General features: G+C 40.9%; 1 non-coding gene across 1 annotated transcript; it reads right to left on the bottom strand.

Moving 5' to 3' along the window:
- Window positions 1–11,125: 11,125 nt before the first annotated feature.
- trnam-cau lies at window positions 11,126–11,197 on the bottom strand. The gene has a single exon. It is a non-coding gene; the product is annotated as a tRNA-Met (tRNA).
- Between the last annotated feature and the right edge of the window lie 4,908 nt (window positions 11,198–16,105).

The following is a 16,105-nucleotide window of genomic DNA, read 5'->3' as shown; positions in this document are numbered from 1 at the left end:
TTGACAGTGATGCTCATGGAAAACTGTAAAGCTATAAATAGGTAATCAAAGTAGTTTAGCTTTTGCCAGTTTGAAGGATTGAAATTGTAGGAACATCAACAGTGATATAGTTTAAAGGTGGAAGTAGGCACATAGATTTCCCCCTTTTTAACCTGAAACAGCAGACATCTTGTTTGTTATGCTTTCTATGTGTCTTTTTTGCAGGAATGAGGAATGTAAGTTTTTGCAGGTTTTGCAAGTAGGGCAAACACCAAACACTCACCTTTCTCCCAACACATCTCATCTGCCTAGAACACCTACCCTACCATTTCCCTATCACAGCATCAAGCTATGTTTTAAATTAATCCAGTATTCTGTCTTCTATCACCTTTCATGGCAAGGTATTAATTACCTTCTGTGTAAACAAAATTACCTGGTATCTGTCCTGAAATTTCCCTTTACATTTCCCTTAAATCTATGTTCTCTTGTTTCATTGTTTTGCTGTATTCTAAAGTATTTCAATCCCATTTAAGTTTTTATACACCTCTATGTATAAAAGCACATTTTCAAGTTCAGTGTTTTATCCTCTAGAGAAAAAAACATGTTATAATAGAATAAAGTAGATGTTACAATTTTTATATATTGCAAATTTGCAAATTAGTTAATTACTAGGTAATTCGATAATTTTCATTGACATATCTAAATAATAAAGTATCTTTAATAATTCTAGGCTTGACGTCAGATATTCCATATGACAGAATAATTGTTCCATGTAATGAAATCTATTTCACATGACAGAGCAATTAATGTATGTGATTCTTGATCTTTCCAAGGGTCTACGGAATCATACAGGTATGGACATGGATGTCCCAATGGAAATTCTTAACCAGCTCTAAATGGAAGAATGACAAAGTATGTATTTTTTCCTTCATGTTGTTTAAACCAGCATGGGGTGAAACTACACGACAATAAATGGAATTAAACTAGCCTTCAGTGTACACTAGCATGACAAACACTCACTCCTTGCTGTGTGTTTGCCATTATGCATATCTTCTGTGCAATTCCCGTTTGAAAGTATTTTTCAATTAGGTGGTTTATTTTGCACAAATAGACGGAGCGGTTGCAGTAATTGGGCGCATCATTTAAAATGCAATCTATTTGCGGGCTGGAATGGGAGAACTTGGGATAAGTAAGTGACAGTGATGCCTTGAGTACTCTTTAGTTCCTGATTCACGTCAACAAGACCAAGGCTCTCCTGATTGGCTCCCGTCAGCGCCTTCTCACCTCAGGCGCTGACAACATCACCATCCATGGTTGCACACTCCACCTTGCTAAGCCAGTCCAGAACCCTGGGGTCTTGTTTGATCCTCAACTATCCTTTCTACCCCACATCTGCGCCATGACCCGCTCTGCATTCCTTCACCTCTGCAATGTCGCCCGGCTCCGACACTGTCTCACACCGCAGGCCGCCAAAGCCCTCATATACGCCATCATTACATTGAGGTTTGATTACGCAAACTTACTGCTTGTCGGCCTCCCCAACTCTTCCCTCCATAGGCTGCAGATCATCCAGAACTCTGAACCCCGCGTCCTTTCCCGCACCAGGTTCTGTGACCCTACCACTCCCATCCTCGCCCGACTCCACTGGCTTCCCATCACACAGAGGATACAGTTCAAGATCCTGGTCCTCATCTTCAAAGCCCTCCATGGTCTTGCTCCCCCTACCTCCGCAACCTCCTAACCCCCTAACATTCTGCTTGCTCCCTCTGCTCAGCGGGTTCCTGCCTGCTTCATGTCCCCCCCCACCTTGCTCACCCCACTCTTGGTGGCCAGGCCTTCTGCTACACTGCCCCCACCCTCTGGAAATCCATCTGCCTCGCCCCCTCCCTTGCCTCCTTCAAGCCCCATCTCAAGATCCTCCTCTTCGACCGTGTTTTCAATCTCCCTGCTTCCCCCACTGCACTCCACACCCCTTGACACTGACCCCCAGCTTGGGTCCGAAACTCTGTCTGTCCAGCGCCCTGGGATGTCCTCCCGACCTGAAAGCTGCTATACAAATGATACAAATGTAATTTTGTTTTTGTTGTTGTTGATACAGGTTACACTTCTGGGAAAGTCAATAATGTTACTTTAGGTAGGAACATAGGAACAGGTGTAGGCCATTCAGCCCCTTGAGCTAGTTACACTATTCCATTAGATCATCGCGCTTTGACGTCTCGACGATTTAATTATATCAAATGCAAGGATTATTGTTATCATGTGTGATCTGTACCTCAACTCCGTTTACCCAGATGTTCTTAACACTGCGTCAAATCATTTCTTTCTAGAATATAAAACGTAAGAATGTACAGGACCCCAAAAGACTAGGGTTATCTATTGAAAGAGGCATAGGCAAAAACTATAGATAAAATGAATGATGATTGTTTACCCAAAATTCATCTAAATAACATACATATCTACAAATTAGGCTAGCAGCATGTAGATTTTCAAAATCGACATCAATCACTCTGCATTACATGATGGAATCATCATGTTACATTACCAAACCAGGCCATTTGGCCCATCAAGTCTCCATTAGGGTTTTTCTCCACATGAGCCACTTAATCTAATCCCAATCTCCTGTAGATTTTTCATAACCATTATTCTTCTTTTTCAATTAATAATTTGAATTTGAATAATAATATAAGTTATAGATTCTGCTTGTTGTAATGGTCAAATCATAATATTTTGTCTCATCGCTATCTGTATTGGCCATGTTACAGATGGCAAACAGGTGGCTAACATTATTAATATTTGCATACCACCAGAATCCGACACTTAGATTGAAAACAACTTCAGATTCATTCAATACATTTCATACATCAGTTATGTTACATTTTCACACACACATACATTGTAGAATATTCCCTGGATAACTCTGATCAGTCAAAAATGTTAATATAGATGATTCACATTATCAATTATCAGTAAGATATAAAGAATCGTAGAGATTTATGGAGATACACCACTATTTGGTCCTTTGTGCTGGTTTTCCGAAAGAGCTAAGCATTTAGTTCCATGTTCTTGCCTTTTCGCCATTTCTTTTCATATTTCCCATTGCACTATCCTAAAATAGAAAGGAGTTTCTCCTAGTGTCCTGGCCAACAATCCCTCAAATACAATTGATCACTCCTTCCATGGCTGTTTGTGGGACATTGCTGTGCACAACTGGCTGTCGCTTTTTACCTACAAAGTCTACAGTCAATCCACTTTACAGTATATCCTGTGAAGAGCTTTGAGACATCTCAATGATGTGATAAGGCACTATATCAAATGCAGGGATTATTATAATTAATCCTTTTTAGATATTTACTTAATTCCCTTTTAAAAGATAATACAGTCTCAACCATTTCACATAAAGAATTTTGTTTAATTGCGAAAGCAACAGTCAAGAATGTACTGAGCTACTATATTAAATCTTGATCCAGGCCTGATTTAAAACGGATGTGGTTCAAAAGATTAATAATCTTGGAATTTGCAGCCTTATCTAAATTGATTGGATCCACTCCTTAATAATTATTTCAAATGGTGCATTTAGCCCACTGGCAGAACTTTTTTAATTAAACCCATACAGGAAGATATGACTAGGCGTTAGAAACATATAAATCTAAATAACCTTAATAATCACTGAAAGCTAAAAAATTAACATTTTATGCTGCTTCACTTAATTTCCTGTTTCCTCCATGTTCAGCATTAATCCAATGTGTTAGTTATTTCCTCTGAGGGAGAAGTTGGTCTTTTCCCTCTCCTTCCAAAAAAAAGTCAATTCACATTAGCTTGAGTTTTTTGCTTCATGTCTAGATTAATCAAACTAATTCGTGATGAATAAATGCACATCCCTTGTCAACTGAATAATGTTAACATCTCTGAATTATTTGAGCAGCACAACCCATTGCTGGTAATCTGTTTTAGTGCAAATGTTTTCTTTCCATTTATTTTAAGAAGCAAGCAAACATGTCTTATTTATGGATCCTACAGAACTGCAGAACAGCACAGAAGAAGCCCATTCAGTCCACTGAGTCTTTGAAACAGCGATCCATTCAATCCAATTGATGTACTACTGTAGATGTTTGCAGTAAGGTCCAAAATGCACTTATAAACTAATTTTATTGATATAACAACACATTTGTTCAGCATCTTTCAAATGAGAAGGACATCCTAAGGCACTGCACAGTCCAGGATTTCCACCCAAACTGGGAGTGGGAGCTAAGCGGGGTGGGGGACAAGGGAACAGATGGAGGAAAGATGACCAAAGGTGCAGTCAAAGAGGAATGTATTGAGATAGGCCTTGAAGGAGGCAAGGGATGGGTCAATTAGTAGGGACTCTAGGATGGAGTTCCAGAAAGTGGGGGCAGATAGGCTGAAAGCCCGACTACCATTGGTGGGATGGGTAGGGCGGGACACAGCAGGCTGGCGCCCACCAAATGAAGGGCTTGAGAAGGTCATAGGTTGGGCTAGACCATGGAAGAATTTAAAAGCGAGGACGATGATCTTGAACTTAATCTGCTGGGGATTGGGAGCCAGTGGTTTTGAGCGAGGATCGATCGGGGTTAGAGTTAAGGTGGGAAGGAACATGATCTGCAGAGTTCTGGATATTCTGCAGCTTGTGGAGGTAAGATTTGGATAATCCATTGAGCAGAGAGTTGGCGTAGAAAGTTAGTGGGTCTGAGCATGGATGTGAGGTTTAAAGGACAGTTGAGAGTTGAACAGGCAACAAGGTTCCACACTGGCTCCACACTGATTAAAGTATAAAGTTCCCAAAATATTCAATGCTTGTCACCACAAATGCAAATGTAATAGCAGGTTGTTCAAAGTGATAAAACTGTAGGTGATTATAAGGCAAACATGGACTAGAAAACAAATTCATAGTAGTGACATGTGGGCACACTCAAAGACCACGTAGTTGAACTCCGGTGGTTAGCAAACATGCAGGTTACAAATTACATTTCAGATTGTGGAGTCCTGTAGAGTATTAGTTAGAGCACTCACCTCGCAAGCGAGAGGACTTGAGTTTGATTCCCGGGCAGGGTGATAAGTTAGGTAAATTTCCTTACTCCATACGCCTATATTTACCTAGCAGTAAGTAGGAACAACACCAACAACAAAATTACATTTATATAGCGCCTTTCACGTCAGGAGGATGTCCCAAGGTGCTGGACAGTCAGTGTTTTGGATCCGAGCTGGGGATTGGGATTAGGGAGGATGGACGACAGGGAGGGGGAAGTGGGGTCATCGAAAGCATGGTTGAAGAGAAGGGTCTTGAGATTTGTCTTGAAGGAGGTAAGGAAGGGGGCAAGGCAGAAGGACTGTGGGATGGTGTTCCAGAGGGTGAGGGCAGAGTGGCAGAAGGCCCGCCTGCCAATGATGGGGCAGACGAGGCGGGGGACGTGAAGCAGAGTGGAGGGAGCGAGTAGGATGTTAGAGGGTTAGGAGGTTGCAGAGGTAGGGGGGAGCAAGGCCATGGAGGGCTTTGAAGGTGAAGACCAGGATCTTGAACTGTATCCTTTGTGTGATGGGAATCCAGTGGAGTCGGGTGAGGATGGGGGTGATCGGATCATGGAGCCTGGTGCGGGAGATAACATGGGCTGCAGAGTTCTGGATGATCTGCAGCCTTTGGAGGGAGGAGTTGGGGAGGCGACAAGCAAGGAGTTTGGACAGTCAAGCCTGGATGTTATGAATGCGTATATGAGGGTCTCGGCAGCCTGCGGTGTAAGACAGAGGTGGAACTGGGTGATGTTGCTGAGGTGGGGGAAGGCAGAGCGGGTCATGGCATGGATGTGGGGTAGAAAGGATAGTTGAGGGTCAAACAAGACGCCAAGGTTCTGGACTGGCTCAGTGAGGTGGAGTGTGCATCCGTGGATGGTGATGCTGTCAGCACATGAGGTATGGAGCCAATCAGGATGGCCTCGGTCTTGGTGATGTTCAACTGAACAAAGTTAGCTCTCATCCAGACTTGATGTGCAGGAACCGGTTGTTAATCGATTGGTGGGGGTAATCGCTTTTCCGTGGATAATAATCTGTTTTCCCTTTGACCGAGCCTTCAGCTCCCCTCTCGACTCTCTTCCCCCTTCTCGCTCCCTCCCATCCCTCCCCTCACCCTGACCATTTCCCCCCTCCTCGCTCCCTCCCCTCCCCACACCCTGACCATTTCCCCCCTGCTCGGGTCATGACCCAACTGTGCAGCGGCTTGGGACGTCCTCCTGACGTGAAAGGCGCTTTATAAATGGAATCTTGTTGTTGTTGTTGTTAAAATATAATAATTTTGTCACTCAATCCATGACAATTTGCTGTCGCATATCACCCACAAAATATACAGTCAATTCATTTTACGGTATATTCTGTGAAGCGCTTTGAGACATCTAAAGGATGTGATAAGGCACTTTTTCAAATGCAAGGATTATTATATTATTATATCCTCACTTAAAATTAGATTGGATTTTTATTATGAAATATTCACCGTGCTTCTAGGCTTCCTGTAGCAATTACGCCATGCTGTCCACTTTCAGCACCCTGCCTCGAGGCTAAATTAGCAGATGATTGTGTATGAAGGGAGCGATAATACATGTTCAGACGTTTTGCCCATTGAAATGGTTGACTGGTTAGCAATATCTGAAAGTTTTGTATATATGGTTTAGAGTGACATGGATTTGGCATTTTTTTACATTTCAAAATCTGTGCATAACATTGTACTTAATAATTGTAAGTTATTCAATGATGCATCCGCAAATATTATTATCAATTAATTTATGTGAAATCCGTTACCCAAATAATGATGCCAGAATTGGTAGAAAGATCAGGAAAAAGGTCTTCGATATTCTCTTGCATCTCGTGGCTTTTTTGCCTTTTATTGGGTAGCAAAGATAAATACATTTCTGCTGATTTGTGCAAGTATGAAGACATCTAACTGCATTGTGCTCCCTCTCAAATTGCTGAGGCAATGTAAAACTTGTGGATTTAGTGCAAATGACAAAAATCCCTTCATTTTGGCATTACAATCTAGGAACATAGGAATTAGAAGCAGGAGTAGCCCATTCGGCCTCTCGAGCCTGTCCCGCCATTCAATAAGATAATGGCTGATCTTCTAACCTAACTCCATCTTCCCGCCTTATCCCCATATCCCTTAATCCCTCTATTCTTTAGAAATCTATCATTCTCAGTCTTGAATATGTTCAAGGACTGAGCATCTACAGCCTTCTGGGATAGAGAATTCCATAAATTCACTACCCTCTGAGTGAAGAAGTGTTTCCTCAACTCTGTTCGAAAGGGCTGACCCTTAATCTTAAGACTGTCACTCCTAGTTATAGATTCTCGTACCAGGGGAAACCGTCACACACTGTCTACTCTGTCAAGCCCCATAAGAAACTTATATGTTTCTATAAGATCAATCTGTGCCACTGGAGCGGTATGTCAGATGCCCTTCTAGGCTGAAACTATGATTTTATATGAATTTAATATTAGTGCTGATAATAGTGTCAGCCTAGCTCAGTTGATAGAACTTTCACCTGAGTCAGAAAGTTGTAGGTTCGAGCTCCACATCGGGTCTGTTTATTCAGAGTCTATGTTGACACTCTAACGCCGTGCTGGGGAACATTGAATTGTTAGTTCCGGCCTTTGGATAAGATGTTTAAACGGAGGTGCTGTCTGCTGATTCAGATGACTGCTAAAGATCCTATCAAACTATTTGAAAGGAGAAACAAGTTTTCAGAATTCAGAGTAATCAGAAACAACTAGCACATACTCATTTTAGGATTGCTGATTTTAATGGTGTTATTTTTAAAAACATATTTAAGATGAAGAGACAAAAATATTTTAATAATTTCAGTGTAGCAATATAGCACTTACAACAGTGGCTTTCACTTAGGATTAGCATCTCAGAATGCTTCAAAAAGACCATGGGGATCTTGAGCTGGGAGAAACGGAAAGGAAATTCAACTGTGTTGACCAAAACGTGGTGGGAGAATAATATTACAACAACAACACAACAAAATTACATTTGTATAGCGCCTTTCACATTGGGAAGATGTCCCAAGGGACTGAACAGAGTTACAAACTCGAGCTGAGGGTTGGGGTCGGGGAGGAGGAAGGGTGTGGGGGAAGCAGGGAGATTGAAAGCACGGTCGAAGAGGAGGGTCTTGAGATGGGTCTTGAAGGTGGCGAGGGAGGGGGGCAAGATGTAAGGACTGCAGGATGGAGTTCCAGAGAGTTGGTGCAGAGTGGCAGAAGGCCCGCCCTCTTATAGTGGGGCAAGCAAGGCGGGGGACTTGAAGCAGACCGGAGCCCACTGAGCGGAGGGAGCGAACAGGGTAGTAGGGGGTTAGGAGGTCGGAGAGGTAGGGGGAAGCACGACAATTGAGGGCTTTGAAGGTGAGGACCAGGATCTTGAACTGTATCCTCTGCATAATGGAGTTGCCAGTGGAGTTGGGCAAGGATGGAGGTGATAGGGTCACGGAGAGGACACGGGCTGCAGAGTTCTGGATGATCTGCAGCCTGTGGAGGGAGAAGTTGGGGAGGCCGACAAGCAGTGAGTTTGCATAGTCGAGCCTCGATGTAATGAAGGCGTGTTTGAGGGTTTCGGCGGCCTGCGGTATGAAACGGTGAAGGAGCCGGGCGACGTTGCGGAGGTGGGGGAAGGCAGAGCGGGTCATGGCACAGATGTGGGGTAGAAAGGATAGTTGAGGGTCAAACAAGACGCCAAGGCTCCGGACTGGCTTAGTAAGGTGGAGTGTGCAACCATGGATGGTGATGGTGTCAGCGCCTGAGGTGAGGAGGTGCTGATGGGAGACAATCAGGAGAGCCTCGGTCTTATTGATGTTCAACTGAAGAAAGTTAGCTCTCATCCAGGACTTGATGTCTGACAGACATTCTGTCAGGACAGCAGTGGTCCTGGAGTCAAGGGTGGAGGCAGACAGGTAGAGTTGTGTGTCATCCTCATACATGTGAAAGTTGACCCCATGTCTGCGGATGATGTCACCAAGAGGGAGCATATAGATATTGAAGAGGAGGGGAGCCCTGAGGAACGCCGCACGAGATGGTCTGGGGGCTAGAGGAGAAGCCCTTTGAAGAGATGAAGTGCAGGCGGTGTGAGAGGTATGATCTGAGCCAATCAAGGACAGCGACGTGGAGATTGAGGTGAGAGGAAAGGCGGTGGATGAGGATAAAGTGGTCGACGGTGTCGAAAGCTGCAGAGAGGTCAAGGAGGACGAGGAGGCAGAGGGAGCCCTGGTCGCAGTTGGACAGATTAATAGTAATCCTTACATTTGATTTAGCGACTTTCATGTCAGGTTGACGTTTTACAGGAATTACTGCGGAATATAGTGACTGTATATTTTATCGGCCAACAATGAAAAAGTGAGAAATATAATGCACGGTGGGAAAATTGGAAGAAAAGTGATTCATAGACCACTTTTTTTGCATCTTTTTGCCCATTGTCGATGTATTGACTCATCTATATATGAGCCGCAGGCATGCTCAGTGACAAATTTTGTAATCTTTGATTAGTTGTATCAATCTATTGTTGTGTGATCCCCTAATTTGTGGCTAAAAGATGTTTTTGGATAGAAAAGGATAAAAACTCTAGCTTTGCATTTAAAACTATCGTTGACAGAAGGAAACAAAATCTCGGCTAAAATAGAAATCAGACAAGCACAGAAGGAAAACAAGAGCATGAAGAAAAGAAGATAAAACTATGATCGATGGTGAGGAAACAAAGATAAATGGCAGCAAGGAAAACAGAAAAAAATAGACTGGGTGTAAATGAGAACATATGGAGTAAGAGCATTGGATGCACGGAGCAAACATGTGCGTATCTGTAATGTGGATGAGGTTTGCTTGGGAGTGTAAGGCGCTAATGGTGACCCATTTTCTGCAAGTATCAGGAAATCAGCAAATCTGAGCAACTTCTCAGTTGTGCAATAGGTGTTTAACAAACTGATGATCTGAAAACAAAGGTACACAGACAACATATGGATAGTAGTTAAGATATAAATTATAATTGGTAATTAATGCTGAAATGCTTGCGTCTGAATTACGGCTATAGTAGGATTTGTAACCTTCTTGCAAACCATTTCTTCAGCTAAACTGCAAGCATTAAAAATGAATTAGCTTTCTACAGATTTGTACTTATGCTTGTGTGGACAAGCATAATTTGTGCAGCAAATACAATCTTATAATCTACATTTAAAAATCCGCCCTTACATGTACGATCACTAAATTAAGTATCAGACCAACTGGACTTCCACGCTAATGCAACCTGTCTGACTTTATTTGCCCTGATATAGTTTATTATATATTTTTAAAAATATGTAATTATTTTTGTAAGTAACTTGACACTAAGTGTAGTTGGCATACTGAAGCTACCTTGAATTACTTCCAACTTTAAGATCAGGCCACCAGATCTGCTGAGTGTCTTATCAGTTGTTCTTCTTCTGCAGAATCAGCAAATATATCAGCACAAATTTATTTATTTAGATCAAAAAGGAGCCCAAGAGTGCAATTAATTTGACTGTTCACATGCAAAAAATAATCGGTTTCCGCAATAGTTCTGAATGTGAACATTTGTTTCAACACATTGTAAACCTACATTTGACGATAAATACCATACTTCAGAATTTTTTTACTCAATGTCAATTGATATATAAATTTAGTTTAACTTGAATAATAATACTTGCATTTGATATGGTGCCTTATCATATTGTCACAATGTCTCAAACGTGCTTCACAGGATTTCCTATAGAGTGTAATAACTGGTATTTAGTACACAAACTTGTACAGAGCAGTACAATTGCAAATACATGTTTGCAGGAATCTGTCCAAGATACAAAGGGAGATGTTGTTTGTTTGTTTATTTATTTATTAATAATAATAATAATCATCCTTGCATCTGATATAGTGCTTTTCACGTCTTCGAGACATCTCAAAGCGCATCACAGAATATACTGTAAAATGAATCACTGTATATTTTTCTGGGCGAAACACTGCAGCCAATTCCACACAGCAGTGTCCCACAAACAGTCGTGGATTGAGTGACCAAATTATTATTATTATTTTTTCTTTTTTTTCTTGAGGGATTATTATCAGGCATGTGTATTAAGGAAACTTGCCCAAGGTTTCACCCTGCTGGGAATCAAACCCAGGTCTCTCGCTTATGAGGCGAGTGCTCTAACCATTGAGCTACAGGACCCCTATTTAGTTCTGACGAAGGGTCTTGTACCTGAAATGTTGACTCATTTTCTTTTCTCCATAGATACTACCTGACCTGCTGAGTATTCCCAGCGGCTTCTGTTTTTGTCTCCTATTTAGTTCTGATTGCTTGGAATCATTAACAAATCAGAACTACAAAAGGAATATTGTCGAATTCAAAGTCTAGAAAATCCATGAAACCAGCTCTAGAGTGGTTCTTACACCTTAGTAATAGGAAGAATGGTGTCCAAAGACAGCAGCAAAGAAACAACACCAGTACAGCAGTGCCTGAAAATCCTGCTAACAATAATAAAATATGGTTCATTGACATTGTGCGTGGTACACCCAATTCTATCTCTCTGCCTCCACCAACAACTCTAGGATCACTGCTGTTCTGACGAACATCAGTCCTGGATGAGAGCTAACTTTGTTCATCTGAACGTCGACAAGACAGAGGCCCTCTTGCTTGGTTTCCATTAGCATCTTCTCACCTCAGGCATTGATAGCATCAGTCTTGGTGTCTTACTTGACTTCCAAGTATTTAGAACTCAGCAGCTCATGACCTCTCCAGCACCAGTCATCCTCATGAGCCATCCTTGCTTGGTTCCTTTGGCTCCCCAACCCCAGTAGATCGAGTTCAAGATCGTCATTCTCACCCTTAAAACGTTTGCAGTCTCACCCAATGCGACCACTGCTGAAATCCTACACTCAGTGAGCACTGGCTTGCAATGTCCCCTGCTGTATCCGCCCAACCATTGGCAAGCAGGCTATCTGCCCTTTTGCCCAAGTTCTCTGGAACTCCATCATGGAGTTGTTCTGACTGACTCCCTCATTCAACATCCCTACCTCTTTGTCTGTGTTTTCTCCTCCCTACCCACATTGGCTCCCACCTCTAGCTTGGGTGCCCATCCAGTCCTGTTAAATGCTTTGGGATAGCCTCCTGATGTGAAAGATGCTATATGAATGTAATTTTTTTATTGTAGAAACAGTATAACTGCTGGTAGAAAAGCAGGAAATTAGTGTTTAACTGAAATGTTTGAGCTTCCTGTTATAGGAATACAAAACCATTCTTATGATGCAAGACTGCTTCAAGTCTCAGCTTAGCTTGGAATTTTTTTGGCTCTGGGTCATAAGAGTGTGGGTTCAAGCCCAATGTCAGTACTTTTATTTCACAGTCCAGAGAGATATTCCAGTGTAATAATAATAATCCTTGCATTTGATATAGTGCCTTATCACGTCTTTGAACCGTCTCAAAGCACTTCACAGAAGTGAATTGACTGTATATTTCATGGGCGAAACTCAGCAGCTAATTGCATACAGCAGTGTCCCATAAACAATTGTGGATTGATTGACCAAATTTTTAAAAAAATTTTAAAGGGATTATTACCCACGGAAAAGCAATCCACCAATTGATTAACAACCGGGTTCCTACTTACTGCTAGTTGGACAGAGGTGTGTGGAGTAAGGAAACTTGCCCAAGGTTTCACCCTGCTGGGAATCGAACCCAGGTCTCTCACTCTAACCAATGAGCTACAGGACTAGTGGTAAACGTGTTGCACTGATGGAGATGTTAAACTGCAAATCTATTAAAATGCTCGCCTGTCAATCAGAAGTTGCTGCACTAAGTCCAACTTCTGAAATGGGCATTTCGCCCACAAATATACAGTCAGTTCACTTTACAGTCTATTCTGTGAAGCGCTTTGAGACGTCTTGAAGACGTGAAAACCACTATATCAAATGCAAGGATTATTATTATTTCACTAACAAATTCATTTAAAATAACATGTTTTTGAAAAAAGTGTTTTGCCTTCCAATGTTTTGGTGGACACAATGAGCATGTCTATGCCATATTTGTAATGCATATGATCCAAGTGACATGAAGACAATGAGGTCAGATTGTCCCATGCAAAGGCCACAGGTGTTAAAAAAGGGGGTGGAAGAATCACAGGATGAGGGCAGTGCAGGAACAACTCCATCTCCAGTTAAGGTTTAGAGACCAAACTGTTGATAGACAGAGCCTCGGGTCATGTGTGTTCCTGATCTACAGGGCGGATCTCTGCCCCAGGAACTCAATTGAAGTTAGAGGCGTGGTTTCATCAGACTTTTAGATGTTTAGTTGGCAGGTTTTTAAATATGTATCCATAAACTGCATCCATCAGATCTGCTTGCCAACCACGTTCGAGGGTCCATGGAGTAAGTATTTTTCATCCCATTTTTGCGTATTTTAGGGATAGTGAACTGTTATGTGAATTAACAAATGTAGGTAGAGCATTTCTGTCAAATAACAAGGATAAACTCCTGTGAAAGAGATGTTGCACGTGTGACTTTTAATATATATATATTTATTATTATTTCCAGCAGGTGCATACTGGAACACTCCTGAATTTTTCAGTGCCTACATTATTAAAATGCATCCCAAAATAATAATTTTGTGCACATTATTAAAATGCACCAAAAAACATTTTTAAAAAAAGATATTTTTATCAAGATGCCTTTTTTTGTTCCAATTCTCTCCTTGTCTTCCCCTTTTACTGAGGGATTAAAATCCGACAGTGTTTTTTTTAAAAAAATCTGCTTTCCAGGTGTGCTTTAGTACAGACCACAGTCTAAGGATTTTTACGATTAAAAGTCCGACGTAAAATACAATGAAAACATTTTGCAATGCTGTCTGTTTGTCTGTCTGTCTGTCAGCTTTTATGAATCATCTGCATCATTGGCATGGAATGAAATAGCTCTGGATGCGGTCAGGACATAGTGGACGTGTTTGAAGGGTTGAATGTAACTCGTGTCTTCTCAATTGTAGGAGTGATTGGAGAATGAAGTGCTGAAAGATCATCTACTTCCTTACCTGGGGCTTCAATTCCAGGTAAGTGCTGCAAAAGTGCTGAACATTTCAGTGGCTTTGTGCACATTATTAAAATGCACAAGCCAAAGAGAATCATTGGAATCTCCTTGAACTGACTTTACAGTTCAGGGTGTGTATAATTATCCCAATAAGATTTAAACTTGTGGGGGTAAATGCTATTTGTGTCATTTTGCTTGTAAATTGTGAATATTCGTGCCTTTGTATAGCCATGTTGTGGAGTCTTGTGTCGTATTGGTTAGAGCACTCGCCTCGCAAGCGAGAGGACCTGGGTTCGATTCCTGGGCAGGGCAAAACCTTAAGCAAGTTTTTTTTCGTAGCAGTAAGTAGGAACCCTGTTTTAGTCGATTGGCGGAAGGCTATCCGGGGGTTAATAAGCCCTTGAAAAAAAGTAATAATTTGATTACTCAAACCACAACCATTCGTGGGACACTGCTGGGTGCAATTGGCTGTTCCGTTTTGCCCACAATGTATACACTCAATTCACTTTACAATATATTCTTTGAAGGGCTTTGGGACATCTTGATGATGAGATAAGGTGCTATATCAAATGCAAAGATTATTACCTTTATTATTCTTAGGTGTTCTGTGGTTTTAATAACGTTTTAAATGTTCACACCGATCTTTTATAATTCTGTTCTAACACTCTGCAGCACCTGAGTAGGTTGTATCAAAAGGCTTTGGAAACCATATCATTTCCAAACTGCAAAGAGATCTATTGTTCCAAAGCAGGGATAACAATAATCTTCAGGATGAAAATCTATCACAGAATATATTTACTGAAAAAGTTAACTTTAAAAAGTACCTGTGCTCCAGGAAAAATGTTGGCTGTAGTATTAAAATTCACCTGCAAAATACAGTCACTAGACTTTACTGTAAATCCTGTGAATCACTTTGAGATGTCCTCCTGATGTGGAAAGGCTGTATATTAAATGTCAGGATTATTATTAGATTATAAAATGATTTCAAGAATGATGTGCGGATAGTAATTTGCTAATGCAGAAAATGGAATTTGAGTTTTTTGTGTGAACTTGGGTGAATGCTTAGAGAATTTGAAAAAGTTGTCCAGTCAACCTAACTACAAAAAGTATGACATGTAGTAATACATGTTTGTGTTGCTGTTTTTTTTATTCCAGTTGTATTTTAAGGACTATTCTGGAACTTTTATTGTATTGAGTTATGCATGCTGTTCACATCAGCAGAATAAATCTTATGAATTGGAACTGCAACTTTTTGAGTAGCATATACCTTTTCCAGTAGCACGCCTTTTACTGAATCAAACATAATCCTTGATAATTACTACGCTATCAAGCTAATCTCCCAATCTGTATTAGAAGCTACAAGTGTTATGATTTGCCCGAATCTTCAGCAAATTGAACCAAGAACGAGTTCAGAAGCATTAAAGCCACTCTAGAAATATATAAATGTGCAAGAGCACAAATACTAGAAAATAGGAAAATTGAAGACATTTAACTTAAATCCTACAAAAAAGTCCAATAATCAACAAATTCTCTGTCCCTTCTTCCAAGAATGTCTAGAAAATTGTGAACTGGTATACTGTACCTGTCAAATATTTTAAAACTACACAGAGAGACTGTATTACTAACCAACCACAGCTTGGATTCAAAGTTGTACTCCCTTAATTGCAAAAACATCTCAAAGTCACAACTCCCTGGGAATAAAGAGTGCTAAATTGATTTTAAAAAAACTTTGATAAAAAGAGCTGCTTCCAGCTACACTGTCCATCTGTCCAGAGACATATAGTTATGTGTGAAAGCAGCAATAGCTGAAATGAAAGAATGTTTTATGTAAAGTAACAGATTCACAGTCCTCCCTGCTGTCTAATCCACCTTGATGGTTTCTTGAACCGTAGCCTATAGCTTATTAATGCCAAGTCCAAGTATTCATATATTAACACTGATATTAAATGGTATTAAATTTCAGAAAATATTGAATTTGAACAGGAAAACAACACTATTTCAAACCCTACTTATTAAGTTAGAGTTTTTATTACAATATCATAAGACAATTTGCATAACAAAAAAA

The sequence above is a fragment of the Callorhinchus milii genome, unplaced genomic scaffold (genome assembly GCF_018977255.1).
Source record: "Callorhinchus milii isolate IMCB2004 unplaced genomic scaffold, IMCB_Cmil_1.0 Scaffold2, whole genome shotgun sequence".
NCBI classification, from domain to species: Eukaryota; Metazoa; Chordata; class Chondrichthyes; order Chimaeriformes; family Callorhinchidae; genus Callorhinchus; species Callorhinchus milii.
Note: the sequence above shows the minus strand (reverse complement) of the source record. Positions and strands in the feature narration are given on the sequence as shown.